Source organism: Pectinophora gossypiella, chromosome Z, assembly GCF_024362695.1.
Source record: "Pectinophora gossypiella chromosome Z, ilPecGoss1.1, whole genome shotgun sequence".
NCBI classification, from domain to species: Eukaryota; Metazoa; Arthropoda; class Insecta; order Lepidoptera; family Gelechiidae; genus Pectinophora; species Pectinophora gossypiella.
This window is the reverse complement of record NC_065433.1, coordinates 23,849,338-23,864,553: the sequence shown is the minus strand read 5'-3', so window position 1 is coordinate 23,864,553 and position 15,216 is coordinate 23,849,338. Positions and strand designations below refer to the sequence as shown.

General features: G+C 37.9%; 1 protein-coding gene across 1 annotated transcript in view; it reads left to right on the top strand.

Moving 5' to 3' along the window:
• The first annotated feature begins 2,785 nt into the window (after positions 1-2,785).
• The window catches only part of LOC126380306 (uncharacterized), a 28,464-nt gene continuing 16,033 nt past the window's right edge, over positions 2,786-15,216 (top strand). The window contains exon 1 of the mRNA XM_050029632.1: positions 2,786-2,969. The gene's annotated coding sequence lies outside the window, so the exon portion shown is untranslated. The remainder of the gene's footprint in view (positions 2,970-15,216) is intronic.

The window sequence follows — 15,216 nt, the reverse complement described above, 5'->3', positions numbered from 1 at the left end:
AACATTGGAAGAAGCTACATCCCCGGAGCATCCTCTGGATGGTTATTTTAAAAGGGTTTTGCACAAAACTATAAATATTCTGGTGTGTGACTTAATTGAATCGGCCATTCCTCGGCAAGTTTGGTTAACTGACGCATAGATGTGAGACGTGAGAGATCAAAAATGATCTTATTCATTTTAGCCTTAATTTCAATTAAGCTATAAATAACAATTCCACAGAGTATCCCACTTATGCGTGACACAGAAGCGATATATAAAGAAAATAGACTACGAACCATGGCTCCATGTGTTATGACATAGCCTTGTTTCGCGCCGTAGGTAACGACGAATAGCTCTGAAAAGTTACTTCTGAATCAAACTGTCGTCATCATGTCGTCATGATATTGTCGTATCAGGATAAGTCATAACTTTTCAGGACAATCTGTTTTCTTTAGAGCAATCCACAAGCCGCATGAAGCCTTACGCAGCACATAACAAAGGCCGATGTTGTTCAAGCCTTTTGGCCTGAATCTGTTTAATAACAAAACGGGGGTACGCCCCATATCTCTGTCCGGACAAAATCATCATTGGGTTTCCGGAAGTACCTTTTCTGCATCACGGGATAGAATAACGTTAAGGCTAAAATTTAATATCGATCGCCATCGACTCGCAAAGAGGAAGAAGGCTAAAATCATTCCAGCAGCTGACTCCCATATCTTCAGGATGAGTTTGTATAACCAGTTATTAATGTGTAGGCATATTATACAGTTCAAATGGTATTTTTGATGTGTTGGTATTCGTCATCCTTCTTAGCGCGGTAAGAAGTTCTTCAAAGGTCGGGGGTGCCGCTAGATCTTAAGCGAAACCCCCGACCTTGTTGTAACAAACAAGTCACTGGTATTACTATTGGGATTTAAGACATCGTTAAAATGTGTCCAAAGCGCTGCTAATAAGTCTTTCTGATCAGTAAGGCGTTGGGTCTTTTCCTTGTTGTAGATTGAAACTCTCTTCAAAGTTTGTGGCCGAAAACAGTCTTGAAGCTGTCGAAAATCTACCGGAACTGGATTGATAGGAATCAGCATAGAGCTGAATTTCACAAGCTTATTCCACCTGGCATTTGTTTTTGAGACATATGGTGACAGAAAAGCCCGCCTGTAGTTCCCCACGAGCTGATTTTCACGTTAGAACCATCGCACCAATCTTAGTTTTGCGGTCTGGTTTACCAACCAATAACTTTGGTAGAGCAGAGCACAGCTATAAAAATGCTCGGCAAAGGAACACCATCTATTTATTATTATTATCATCTATATTATCTCATCGACAGATGTGTCTGCTGCGATGTCCGACGTATCTCGGCTTTAAAAGCATGATCGAGTTCTGTTATTGTTTGTCAACTTCGACGGTATCTTATGGCCAGCTCGAAGTGGAGGTCTTAGGCGCAAATGTAACAGAAATTTTGATCAAGCAAGTCGCTGATCTATCCACCCCTGGCCGCCTCTTAATATGAGAGCAATCAGTACTTCACTGCAGTCTGTCCTAGTACCGCGTACCATCTAGTAGGAGCCAGTGCTTGGAACTTGCATCCAGCCACGTGGTCTTAAATTTTTCAGTAAATCGGAAACAGGTTGTGATAGTGAGATTAAACTCAGCACAGAGTATAAGCATATTATTAAGACTTTTTCAAAGCTATTTGTTTCTTTTATTGCCCGCATTCAGTTGGTGACAGTCATCTGTCATCCGCCATCATACGCGGTTTACCATATACTTAAAAAGTCGAATTAAGCATGTGTAACAATCTTTATGGTTATATTCTAGATCCTGTTTCTTAATGAAATCGATTTACTCATTATATCCGCCGTGATTTTTCCTAATATTGTAAGGTACAAATGCCTTGCCCGACTAAAATCTCTCCCAGGAAAAACGGCTTAAGGACCGACTTTATTTCCGATCTTACTAATATTTGGATTTCATACAATTGAAATTAGTAGCGGATGGTCACTTAAGATATTTTCCTTCCCTGTCATATAACCTTTTATGGAGGTTAAGCTGATTTGCCTCTAGTCTTCTTTTTTTAAGAAGTCGTTTAACTCATTTAGCTTTAGTCAAACTAATAAGTGAGAGGTCTCTTAAAGCATTTTGCTTTTAGCCAATATTTGGCTCTAGTGGATATCAACCGTTTTTCCTTCAACTGTAATTTAGTTCAATTGAGGCATTTTGTATTAAGCGACTTCTAAAATCTATAACTGATGTGTTTTTCGAACCAAATAAATACAGAATTGTGCAACGTTTAATTTAAAATAATTCTTAGCATTTTGAACACTTTTGATTCAGTAGTTTTTTTTATATGAATTTTTTTCGAAAAAATAAAACTTTAAACGGCTCTCCTGTAAAGTTCACAAAATGTCGCTTAAACCCATTTGCCTTTCAACCCTCGATATGCTCGCGGCGCGTCACTTTAAAATGATGACAATGTGAACATGTGAAGTCTTGGAACCTGGTATTGACATCTTGATAAGTAAAAAAAGGAAACATCATTTAAGCCATTAAAATTATAACAGGCCGTTAATAAAACTCTACTCATTCAAATGATTAAAGAAAAATATGTCTAAACAGCATTTTCACACCTACTTGTATATGTTAATAGAAATATTTTTTTCGAAAATGTGGTAGCGCTTTTTATTTGTCTGGTCAAGTGTTGTGTAATGAGATAAAAATCAATACTTATGTAAAATTAATAATTAAGTGTGGACACTGTCGATAAGTAGGTGCCCCATCACTAATGCTCCCAGCTCGCGCGTCCCGTGGGCTCTGTGGCGCAGACTGCTCGGGCGCCCGGCAGGACTAGCGAACGAACGAAACGCACACGCACCAATTCACACGCGACCGTGTTTACCAAATCCAACGCAATTCCAACCCCCAATTGAAACTCCAAATTCGAACTTGATTAGTGCTGTGCTTCGACCTTGGATTTTATCGAGCGATTTCTTTTGGTAAGTCATTTATATTTTATTCAAAGGTGTAATATTAGATAAGTATTTTTAGTCGTAAGGTTTGAAGATGTTTTTATTATAAGTTTTACCGCAAAAGCTCCTCAGATAAATTAATCCTTTTATTATAAAGTTATAAGCCAATTAATTAATAATGCTTAGCTAATTAATTAAGAAAAGTAATGACTTAATAAAGATTAAAGTGACTGTTAACGAGTGAAAATTAATTTAATATTCCTGGCGCTTTTTTACGGTTTCTCGTAATTCATGCTAGTTTTATTTAAATATTTAGCTTTCTTTTGTATTCAAAGTAGCTCTGACTATAGTTAATTATCGTTTATAATCCTATTTCCAATAGAAAATTGACCTGATTCTGATTTGGGATTTACATTTACGGGCACGCATCCGCTTAAGCGCATTAAGTTACACGTATCATGAAGTTGAACATTGGACAATCTTTGAAATCTTCTTAAAAAAGAGCTCTATATTTTGTTCTTGCCAGGTGTGACAGCTAGGTTCATTTTGAAAGCACGCGGGTTTTTTTAGTTAAATCATGCGCTATTGCGCACGTCAATGTGAACTGAATCGCGAAAATATTGTACCGACGCAAGCGCACCAATAGTAGGTACGTCTTTTTGGGGAGTCACGACGTTTTCGTAGGTCTTTGGATACCACATCCCCAAGATGAAGTTTCTGGGACAATCAAGGTTTTTCAAAATTAAATTGACATTGGGTTAATCAAAACCCAATTTTATGTTTTTTTTTTAATAGGAACATATCCTTGGCCGCTTCAGAGGGTGACGATGAACATATCACAAAAACATAACCTCATGACTACATCCGGATTAGGGTAGCTAGAGGTACATCCATCGCTAGATGAATTAAGTACCCTAACCTCACCGAGCTTTCTGTTAGACCAATGTGATAGATGGCGAGCTGTATCGCCGTCTAAGCCACTCTGAGCCATGGTATTATTGGTCTTGGTGATGTAGAGCCTTCCATCCGTACCCATAGCTACTACTACTGCACTAGACATGGTATCCGCCTTCTCTTTGACTTGTTCCAATTTCTATTTGGTCTCCATCTTCCTCTTTTCCCAAGCATGCAAATGGGTACTTATAAAATTCAAGCAAAACAGTCTCTTTTTGTCCTTCGTGTGGGTTGTGAGGTGCATTACCGACGTTATCAACCCTTATCACCATAAGGTTCATCATATCCAGCTTACGACATCGTATCAACAGTGGCTGCAAGTTGTCTTTGATTACTTGTGGCTCTGCCCACCCCATTAGGGATTACGGGCGTGAGTTTATGTATGTATGTATGTATGTATCAACCCTGGTGTCAGGGTTGTTAATCTTATTATTGAGCCGCCAAAAGCCCCTGACACGGTTCATGTAACGGCTACGTACTTACATTAGTAAGTGCGGGACCAATGGCTTAACGTGTCTTCCGAAGCACAAGAAATCAGAAATCAGAATCATTTATTCAACGTAATTATCATGGATAAACTTATTGAAGGTCAATGTAACATTTTTGAATTTACGTCATTTCGGAAGGTGTTATGGCAGAGGAGAAGAAATGACAAGAAACTGCAACAGCAACACATCTTTTAAAAACCAATGAGGGTATACATTACAAGTTATTTAATAACTAGAGGAACACATTCAATACCAGACATTTTTATCAGTCTATCTTACGGATAGTCTGGTGATCAGGTTGTAATCTAACCTAACCTAACCAAGCCAGAGCTCACATAAGATTTTTGTGATATGTCCCCACCGGGTTTCGATCCCGGGATAGCAAAGCAGTCAAAGGGGCTTATATAAATAAATGTTCTACAAATTCAAGTGTATTTCATAAAACAGAGAAAGAGGCGAGGCCACCAACAGCCGGCGGAAGTTGGAAATAAACAGTTAAAATTAACCGCGATTTCGCGGAATCCTGATGCAATGGGCAACGTGTTAAACTTATTATCTCGATTGAGGTTGGGACCGAAAGTGACTGGGTTTATGTCGTGGCCAGATTTTAAAATTGATTATTTCATGATGAATTTGACCATTTCATGAAATGGCATTAACTACTTGGCCGGACAAATGGGGAGCGCTGAAGGCTCTCACCTGGCACAACGTTTAAGACAACAGGTGCCCAGTTGGGCGCGAACCTCGGCTCAGGGCGTCGTCTGAGAGCGTCTGACCCCTAGGCATAGAATAAGGAATAATATGTATAGAACAGCAACTCTGACGGCCTCCGTGGTCCAGTGTTTGAGCGTTGGGCTCACGATCCGGAGGTTCCGGGTTCAAATCCCGGTGGGGACAAATCACAAAAATCACCTTGTGATCCCTAGTTTGGTAAGGACATTACAGGCTGATCACCTGATTGTCCAAAAAGTCAAAAGATTCGTGCTTCGGAAGGCACGTTAAGCCGTTGGTCCCGGTCATTACTTACTGATGTAAGTACGTAGTCTTTACATGAGTCGGGGTCTATGGCGGCTCAGTAATAACCCTGACACCAGGGTTGGTGGGGTTGGTAATTCACCTCACAATCCACACGATAGAAGAAGAGACAGCAAGTCTCCGCTCCCCACCAGCGGCTGAACTAGGTTTACCTCACACCCCCTCGAACATAGTTTAGACTTGAATCAGACGTCACACACACAGATGCGCGTGTACGATAAAGTCAATGTGTAGTGTCTGTGTATAACGAGGTTTGTTTGTATGAAGTGTAGGGTGACTTGTTGTCTAGCATTCTCAGTGCCTAAATATAAACATAAGTACATAACCTCACAACTATATCCCAAGATGAACTGAGTAGCTACACCTCATCGAGCTTTCAGTTAGACCAATGTGATAGGTGAGCCGTATCGTCGTCTATAATGTTTGAGCTAATTGTGTTAGTGTAAACTGCACTTGAGATAACTCATTTAGTGCAAGTGTGGTACGGGAGCTCGAACAGGCGGTCCCGTTTTCAGAAGCAAGCCGGTGAACTAAGTACCAAATCAAATCAAATCAAATATACTTTATTGCACACAACATACAAAACAAAACACAAATGATGATAGGTACAGTGCAATCTGGCGGCCTTATTGCTAAGCAGCAATTTCTTCCAGGAAACCAGTGGAAAGGAAACATAATAAATTTGGTGCGGGACAGTGCAACATCTTGTATAAAATAATAAATACTATAAATAAAAAACAAATAAAAATAAAATAAATAAAAATGAAATTGAAATATAATTACATACATACATATACCCATTTATATCAGACGTATATATTATAATTAAATATGACATTATAATTATATATAGATATTAGTACCACAGTGCGGTATCACATAATTTTACTACAATTTGTCTTTGAGGACTCCAATGGGGGTTGTAGACGATGTATGTGCTTACAAGTATCCGGTATGTTCTAATCAGCAAGGACTGTAGTCGCCATAACTTCTGAGGTACTAGGGGTCAGTTAACCGCCGCTTGTTCACGCTCCATTTCACGCAAGCGCCACATTGTCTCGGTCTAAGCGGTGGAACGTTGCAGATTAATGCGGTGTTCAGGTGTAATAGCACCTTTATCCTGCTAATATTATAGAAGCGAAAGTTTGCGAGGATGTGTATGTCGTAGCCAGATCTTAGAATTGATCACTTCATGATGTGCTTGATCATGAGGAGCTCGGTGGCGCAGCGGTTCACGCGCTCAGTCTGCGATTGTTGAAGTTAAGCAACCTTCGCAAAGGCCGGTCATAGGATGGGTGACCACAAAAAAAGTTTTCATCTCGAACTCCTCCGTGCTTCGGAAGGCACGTTAAGCCGTTGGTCCCGGCTGCATTAGCAGTCGTTAATAACCACCAATCCGCACTGGGCCCGCGTGGTGGTTTAAGGCCCGATCTCCCTATCCATCCATAGGGAAGGCCCGTGCCCCAGCAGTGGGGACATTAATGGGCTGGTGATGATGATGATGACATATCGTCACTGGAAAGGCAAAATTACGTAAACGCCAAAATATCATAAAATAGCAGTCCATGTTATGATAATTATGTATTATTAGAGTTAGAAAATGAAAAAATAAACAAGTTAGGTAATCTTACGTGGACGTCGTCCAAATTGGATTAATGGGTAAAAAGTTATGAAAAATACTTTAAACGGCTTTTTCTCGAAACGGCCTCTTGGCGCTTAAGTAATTTTGCCTTTCCAGTGACGATATACAGGGTGTTAGTGACATCGTAACGAATACTCAGGGGGATGATTCAGACCATGATTCTGAGTTAATATCAAGTGGAATTTTTCGTCGCAAAATTCATGATTTTTTTAGTTTTTTTTTTTAATTATTTTCAATTCTATACTTTTGCGATGGAAAATTCCACTTGATATTAACTCAGAATAATCAGCTGAATCATCCCCCTCAGTATTCGTTACGATGTCACTTACACCCCACACAAGTACATACGGTAGCCATACAAGTAGGTATGGGTGTTAGTGACACCGTAACGAATACTGAGGGGGATGTTTCAGACCATGATTCTGAGTTGATATCAAGTGAAATTTTCAGTCTGAATCATCCTGAAAATTTTTGTGTTTTTTTTTAATTATTTTCAATTCCATACTTTTGCGACGGAAAATTCCACTTGAATCATGGCCTCAATCACCCCTCAAAGTTTTCGTTACGATGTCACTAACACCCTGTAAGTATATCGTTTACACAGACACTACAAATTGACGTTATCGTACACGCGCATCTGTGAGTGTGACGTCTGACACCATACGATTCAAGTCAATAATACTTAGGGGGATGAGGTAAACTTAGCTCAGCCGCTGGTGGGGAGCGGAGAGTTGCCGTTCCATACGTAGTATTATTCCTTATTCTATACTTCTACATTAATACGTACATACATTTGGTCTTAGATAACATTTAATGTATTATGGAAGACCGAGAAGGACTTACGATGATCAAATTGGAGATGTCCTTAGAAAAGGTTCAATACGATCTACTCTGAATACCAGCTGGCATTGTCAATCTCTTTAAATTATAATTTACTCTTTACGAGAGTATTGTTTTTGGTCCTGTCAGAAGATGACAGGCAGGACAGTTTCTTATTTTAGTTTCATAGTTTAGTTTCTGAATAATTGTGTTATTATTGTGTTTAAATCGTATAGAAAGGCGGAATAAGATCTTTTAAATGTTGTTTTCTCTATTTCAGGTAAATATTGTGTTTTTAGTGCGTGTATGAAGCGATTGATGAATGTGGAGGAAGCAAGAGAAGTGTGTCAGGATCGAAGCAAATGGAATTCTATAGTCTCTGCTTACCCCGGTGGGAAATAGGCGTGAGTTTATGTATGTATGTATGTAATGTACTTATCTTAAGATAGAGCGTGTAGAAAAGCCCCCCTTTACTTATTGTTTTTTTGAACTTTTAATTAGGTTCTTGTTAGGATATCTGCTATAATATAATGGATACCACATATTTTGTAAAATTAACAAATGGACACTTTTTACGGTTTAAACGTCGCAGCACTCAAATATGGCCTTTACTCCCGGCAGCCCCAACTATTTGTACCCCACTGCACTGGGGAGACTATGTACGCGCCCCACTCTAGGCGCTATAACTCAAGAACGGATATTTATCAATATTGTCTAAGGCCCGTTTATAGAATATGTAAAGCAGAAGATTACTATAGAAGTGAGTTTAAATGTATTGTTTATAGTTTTTAATGTACTTACAAACAAAAAACTAAAAAGAGGGTCTTATACACATTAACCAGAGACCCCCCAGCCAATAGCTTACACCCCCACCCATCATACATACATACATAAACATAAATAGCCTATATACGTCCCACTGCTGGGCACAGGCTTCCGCTCATTCAACCGGAGGGGGTATGGAGCGTACTCCACCACGCTGCTCCACTGCGGGTTGGTGGAGGTATTTTTACGGCTAATAGCCGAGACCCACGGCTTAACGTGCGCTCCGAAGAACGGAATCAACCCCCACCCATCAGTACTTTTAATTGTTGTTTACTTTAATTATTTCGCCTATTTAGTAATTTTTAGTCTTCGTTGAGTGGGCTAAAATAAAAAGTGTTATCATAGTGACGTACCCGCACTATCGGTGCACCTTTTCTAAATAAGTTCATGTATAATTTATCTTTAATTTTGTGGTACCTTGTAGAGCCAAAGACAATCTCTTTCATCATTCTGTTTCATTGAAAGCGGGATCTGAATCGGGAATCTTGCGCCGTTAGCTTTATCCCGCGCTATTGTTAGCACGAGGGCTGGAAACTGGGACGCGCAAGCGCAGGTACACATGAAGATTATTATATGAGAGCAATCTTTCCTATCTATTTTTGCGTAAGGTACACTAACAGTAGAATACTTCTTCTGTTGTGAGGTGGATTACCAACCTCAGCAAACCTGGTGTCAGGGGTATTATTGAGCCGCCAAAGGTATCTGACATGAGTCGTTACTTTTTACTTCTTATTTTTATTCTATCGTGGGGGTTATGAGGTGGATGACCGCCGTTATCTACCCTGGTGTCAGGGTTATTAATCTCAGGCAATTCTCCAATGTCTCTATCTCAAATTATTTATCCTCAGTCAAAGTTTACTTTCCAACGGTATGGGTAGGGGTATGTCATAAAACATGTATGTGATGCCAAATAACACAACCCTAATAATACATCCATCCTGGACGATGCCAGTCATAATGCTCCAAATTCAAATTCAAATTCAAAAATATCTTTATTCAGTAGGTAACATAGTTACACTTTGAATCGTCATTTTTTACATAACGAACGTCTCATCCGCCTAAAACTACTGCAGTTTCTCACAACCTGTATAGCCGGGAAAAAGAAGCTGCAAGAAAAACCTCGGCACAGGGCCCTAGACGTTCTTTAAAAAAAATAAAAATAAACATAAAATATTGATATACAATTGAGTAATTTAGCTGCCTAATATCAGTTCTCAGACAGTTAATCCCATGCATTCATATCTTCTAAATAATCACTAACTTTATAATAACCTTTTTTGTAAAGTTTTTGTTTAAGTACTGTCTTAAAGCAGTTGAAAGGCAAATTCTGAATGTCAATGGGAATCTTATTGTAAAAACGTATACATTGCCCCTTAAAAGATTTAGACTCCAAAACAGACATTGTTACGAAAGCTCTCATTTTGATGGCATATTATTATTTTAATGCAGGACAACAGCAACCATAGTAACACTGCACAGCTGGTAGTGTATCGGTAACCGAAAGACGTAATATACGATCCTGACGACCCGATCACTCTAGCCATAGATGCGGTCAAACAGTTCGCGACAACAAACACTTCAGGACTCCGATACCGACCCCGCCAGGTTGTCGATTTCCCCTATTCAGCGCTTATCGCTATCGGCCAACTAAAATCGATTAATTCTTTCAAATATAATCCTTCGCGCCCAGCTGGGCACTCTTAGGCCTGTTGTCTTCAATTTTGCACCGGGTGAGAGCCCTCAACGCTCCCAAGTTCCTAGATAAACTGACTGACTGTGACTTATTGTAGATGCGGCAAATCTACAATAAGTCCCTTAAAAAAAACTGCGCAGGTGGCGACGACATATTTATATTTGAGTTTCGAATTTATGGTTCTGAATATTAATAGCATTTTTGTTGGCGAATGATTTTGTTCAACTATTTGAAGACGTTAATAACGATAATAACTCTGTAGGCAACAAAATGACTCGTATTTTCTTGGTATTGTACGGCTTTCGACTTGACTAAATACTTATGAATGGCTCTGAAACTCGCAGAGTAAAATAAAGGTTACACCTGAAGGCGACAAATGGGCGGGAGCTTCAGCCCAGAGCATTGTCTGAAGGGATTACGTCGGAGACAAGCGGCCCGGAGTCGAGCCAAGGTTATACACGCTGAAGGAGTTTCATCCTTCATGTCAACAACGTTTGATACACCGGACACTTTTTACTAAAAACTTCGTTTTTCATAGGCACTACATATTGACGTTGTATCGTACACGCGCATCTGTGTGTGTGACGTCTGAAACTGTACGATTGAAGACTAAAGTAAGACCGAGGGCCGATGACTCAATGAGAAGAACGTGCGACTTACATCATAAAGTTGCGTTTTCGAATCTTCACTGAATTCGAATTCATGTTTGGACTATACATAATTGATGTCACGTTGCTCATGAAGTGGGAAATCTTTGTGTGGAAATCCCGACATGCGTTTCGAAGTTTCCCGTCGGCAATCACTTCTGTAACAAACGGGAAATCTTCAGGGAAAGAGACAACTCGCAAGGTGGATTTATGTAGTCCTGGAACAAGTGACTTGAGTTTTGCAGTATTATCACTAGAATTAGACCAGGGGAATGCTGAAGCGCAGTTTACATCCAAAATAAAACCTGGCGATGAGCCACCAGCTATAATGACAATATGGAGTGCCAAATTTCTGCACCCATTACAAGCATCTATGTTTTATGAACTTATTCTGTTCAGCAATGACTAATGTTGAATTTATAAAGTACAAATGCTCGTTGTTTAGTCTAACAGCGACTATTTATAACTTTGTTTCATTACCATTTCTACGTAGTTTCCACGTAGGAGTGGAATCCTGTTATACTAATTAGGGATCTTACTCACGGCACGATCGCATATCGCACGGCTGTGCAATTTTAACCCATATGTAAAAAGACAGAAAGTTTATTGAGTACACCAAACTAGTTAACCTTATTTCAGGAGCCAGTGGTTTCCCAAATTGACACACTTCATTATTATTTAAGGACAAAAAAAATATTTATTTACACCATAAACATAACAGTTACAGAATAAAACTATGAAACAAAAAAAAACTAAAACAAATAAACAAAACTCAAAGTTTAGCATACTCAATTTTGTTATTTTCTTTCATGTTATTTAAGTTCCACTTTTCGGCCAATGGTCTTGTAACCAAAGCCGCAATAAATTAAAAAAAAAACAAAACTCAAAATAAAATAAATTATTATTACTTATTTTTGATTATTATTTTATTATTTGAGGTACTATCAATAATAAACTTTTTAATTAATAACTATAGTAAGTGTAAAAGTAAAAATAAAAAAAAACAACAAACAAAAATTTGTGTTGTGAGTGTGTGCGGAGGGCCGTGTTGCTATATGGTGTGCACATGTATGTGTATGAAAGACCCACGACAGATTAAAATCATCATTCATTCATTTTTCATTTGATTGTAAATTTGACTAATTGTTAATTTTTGACATACTTAATAATTTAATAATCCCCCTCAATAATCCCTATCCATCCACTGGGGACGTTAATGGGTTGGTGATGATGAATTTAATAATGTTCTAATTTCTTGACGTTTATTGTTTCTATTTATGGGAATTATTGATGATGTAATTGATTATTATCTTTGTTACCTGTTGACTTATGTTTTAAAAGAATTATTGTTATTTAATTGATGCATATTGTGTGTTTATATGAATTTCTATGATTGTAATTCTATTGTAAGACTGTATTAAGCATTATCGAATTGGGCCTGGCCTGTAATGATAATGTGTTTGGATATGTACTTACCAATCCATACTAATATTATAAATGCGAAAGTAACTCTGTCTGTCTGTCTGTCTGTTACTCTTTCACGCCTAAACGACTCAATGGATTTTGATGAAATTTGGTATGGTGATAGATGATAACCTAGAAATGGTCATAGGCTATAAATAATCACGCCATCGTTCTTAGGGGGTAGGCAGTTGGCAGATAACTAAATTGATTTAGTGATTTGTAGTCGTTTTTGTTGGGACTTTTGCTCTTTCACGTCTAAACGGCTGAACGGATTTTAATGAAATTTAGTAAGGTAATAGTTGGTTATCTAAAAACGGTTGTACGATCAAATTGATCACGTCATCGTACTTAGGGGGTAGGAAGTAGGCAGAAAACTGAATTGAGTTAGTGATTTTTTTATGGTTTTTGCTGGGAGTTTTGTCTATCATGCCTAAACGGCTCAACGGATTTTGATGAAATTTAGTAAGGTGATAGATTGTAACCTAAAAAAGAATATGGGCTATTAATATTTATGCTATCGTACTTAAGGCGTAGGCAGTAGACAGAAAACTAATTAGGTTAGTGATTTTTAATTGTTTGTTTTAAAAGTTTGCCTCATTCACGCCTTAACGTCTGAACGGAATTTTATAAGACTTGGTTAATTTAAAGATAGGATCTTAGGCACGGACACAGGCTACTTTTTATGGCGGGAAAATACCTCATTCCCGCGGAAATCTAGATTTCGTGATCGTGTCAAGAAGCGCATGACGCCATAGCTACTGGAATGATTTCGATGTTTTTTTTTAAACTGAGTGACTTCAAGTTAGTATTTGATCACTTTTCTAACTTAGAGGGTAGGTAGGCGCCATAATTTAGGGAATTTATGATAAAATTTTGATGCAACTGTCTTTATTAAACAGTTATATCTCATTCCTACAGGAACCTACACATAGCTATAGCTAGCTATCTATTAACATTAAAACTCTTTCTAGAATCACATTACGCCAATTAATTGATCTGATTTGTATAAGTTTTTTTATTCAACTGACTGTTACATTACATACAGATAAAATCTAATTACTTACACCACATAATTAATATAGTACTACATGACTAGCTACGCTTTAAACTTGAGGAGGTAATTCGATAGACATTTATACGAACTTTAAGCCCAGTAATCAATCATAGTAATAAGGTAATACTCATTTTAGACAAAGAAACGGATAGGTAATCAGTTCGTCAACGAAATTATAACACCTACACTTAGTTTGTTTACTATTCAACTGTTGTAAAATATTATAAATGCGAAAGTAACTCTGTCTGTCTGTCTGTCTGTTACGCTTTCCCGCTTAAACCTCTCAACCGATTTTGATTAAATTTGGCACAGACAATCTTTAGACCCTGAGAAAGAAAATAGGATACCTTTTATTGCGAAAAGAAGGGACGAAGAGATTCAAATAGGGGTTGAAAGTTTGTATGGGATATTTTAATTTTAAAATATAAATCCATGAAACTTTATATTTAAGCACTTGATAAAAAATAATTAAACATTTGTTCTAGCGTTGCTGAAATTTCGACCAGTGAGGGGGTGAAATGAGGGTTGAAAGTTTGTATGGGAGTTCGTCATTTTTGGGGATAAAACCACGAAACTTTATATTTAGGAACTTGATAAGAAATAAAAAAACAATTTGTTAAAGCGTTTTTGAAAATTCGATCTTTGAGGGGATGAAATAGGTGTTGAAATTTTTTATGAGGTTCGTCATTTTTCAAGATAAAAATATTAAATTTTGTGTTTAGGCACTAAATAACAAACAAAAAATCGTTTGTTCAAGCATTTTGAAATTTTTACCAGTATGGGGGTGAAATACGGGTTGAATGTTTGTATGGGTATTCGTCATTTTTGAAGATAAAACCATGAAACTTGGTACGTAGGTCTCTTAGGATGTGCAGAGTTTTTCAACAAACGGATTTTCCGAAATTCGAACGGAACGGAACGGATTCGGAACGGGAACTACGAAGCCAAACTTTTTGTATACAAAATATTAACCACTGAACCTAGGAACATGATATTTTGTAGTTTTGGGTGTATCAAGTTAAAAAAAAATTTGGCTTTTGTAGATAAAGTTCCTTTTAACGAATACTCTGCATCGCCGCCACTGCCGTCGGTCGTCGTTCGTCGTCGCGCACATTCGCCGAAGTGTGGCGGCAGTCAACGGCGCTGTCTTGTGGTGGGGGAGCGCACGTGGTGTATACGTGGCCTGCTCGCGAGTGTCGAGTCCAAACAATCTCCACATTTTAACAAATAATAACAAAATAGCAAACGTTGTGTACAAAAAAGTTTTAAATTAGGTCATTTTAAAATATTTTTGTACACAACGTGACGCTGACCCCTGTAAGTGTCTTGGACATAAGGGACCGATAAATATTCCTAGGTAATTTCTGCCACTCAATGGAATACATAGGTACTTTATAACTACTGTAAACAGATATTTTTTATTTTTTTTAAATATACCTACTTACTCTCTTTTAATCACATGCTATACCGTTCCTTTTATATAATCCTTAATATTCAAATTAAAAGTACGCAGACGAAGTCGCGGGTACCAGCTAGTTAAAGACATATATCTAAAGCTGACAAAAAACCTTATCTTTTTTCTATTTATGAATTTTAATAAAGAAAAATGTAATAATAAGTGCGACACGTTGTCACGTTTTCCTATGACGTTAC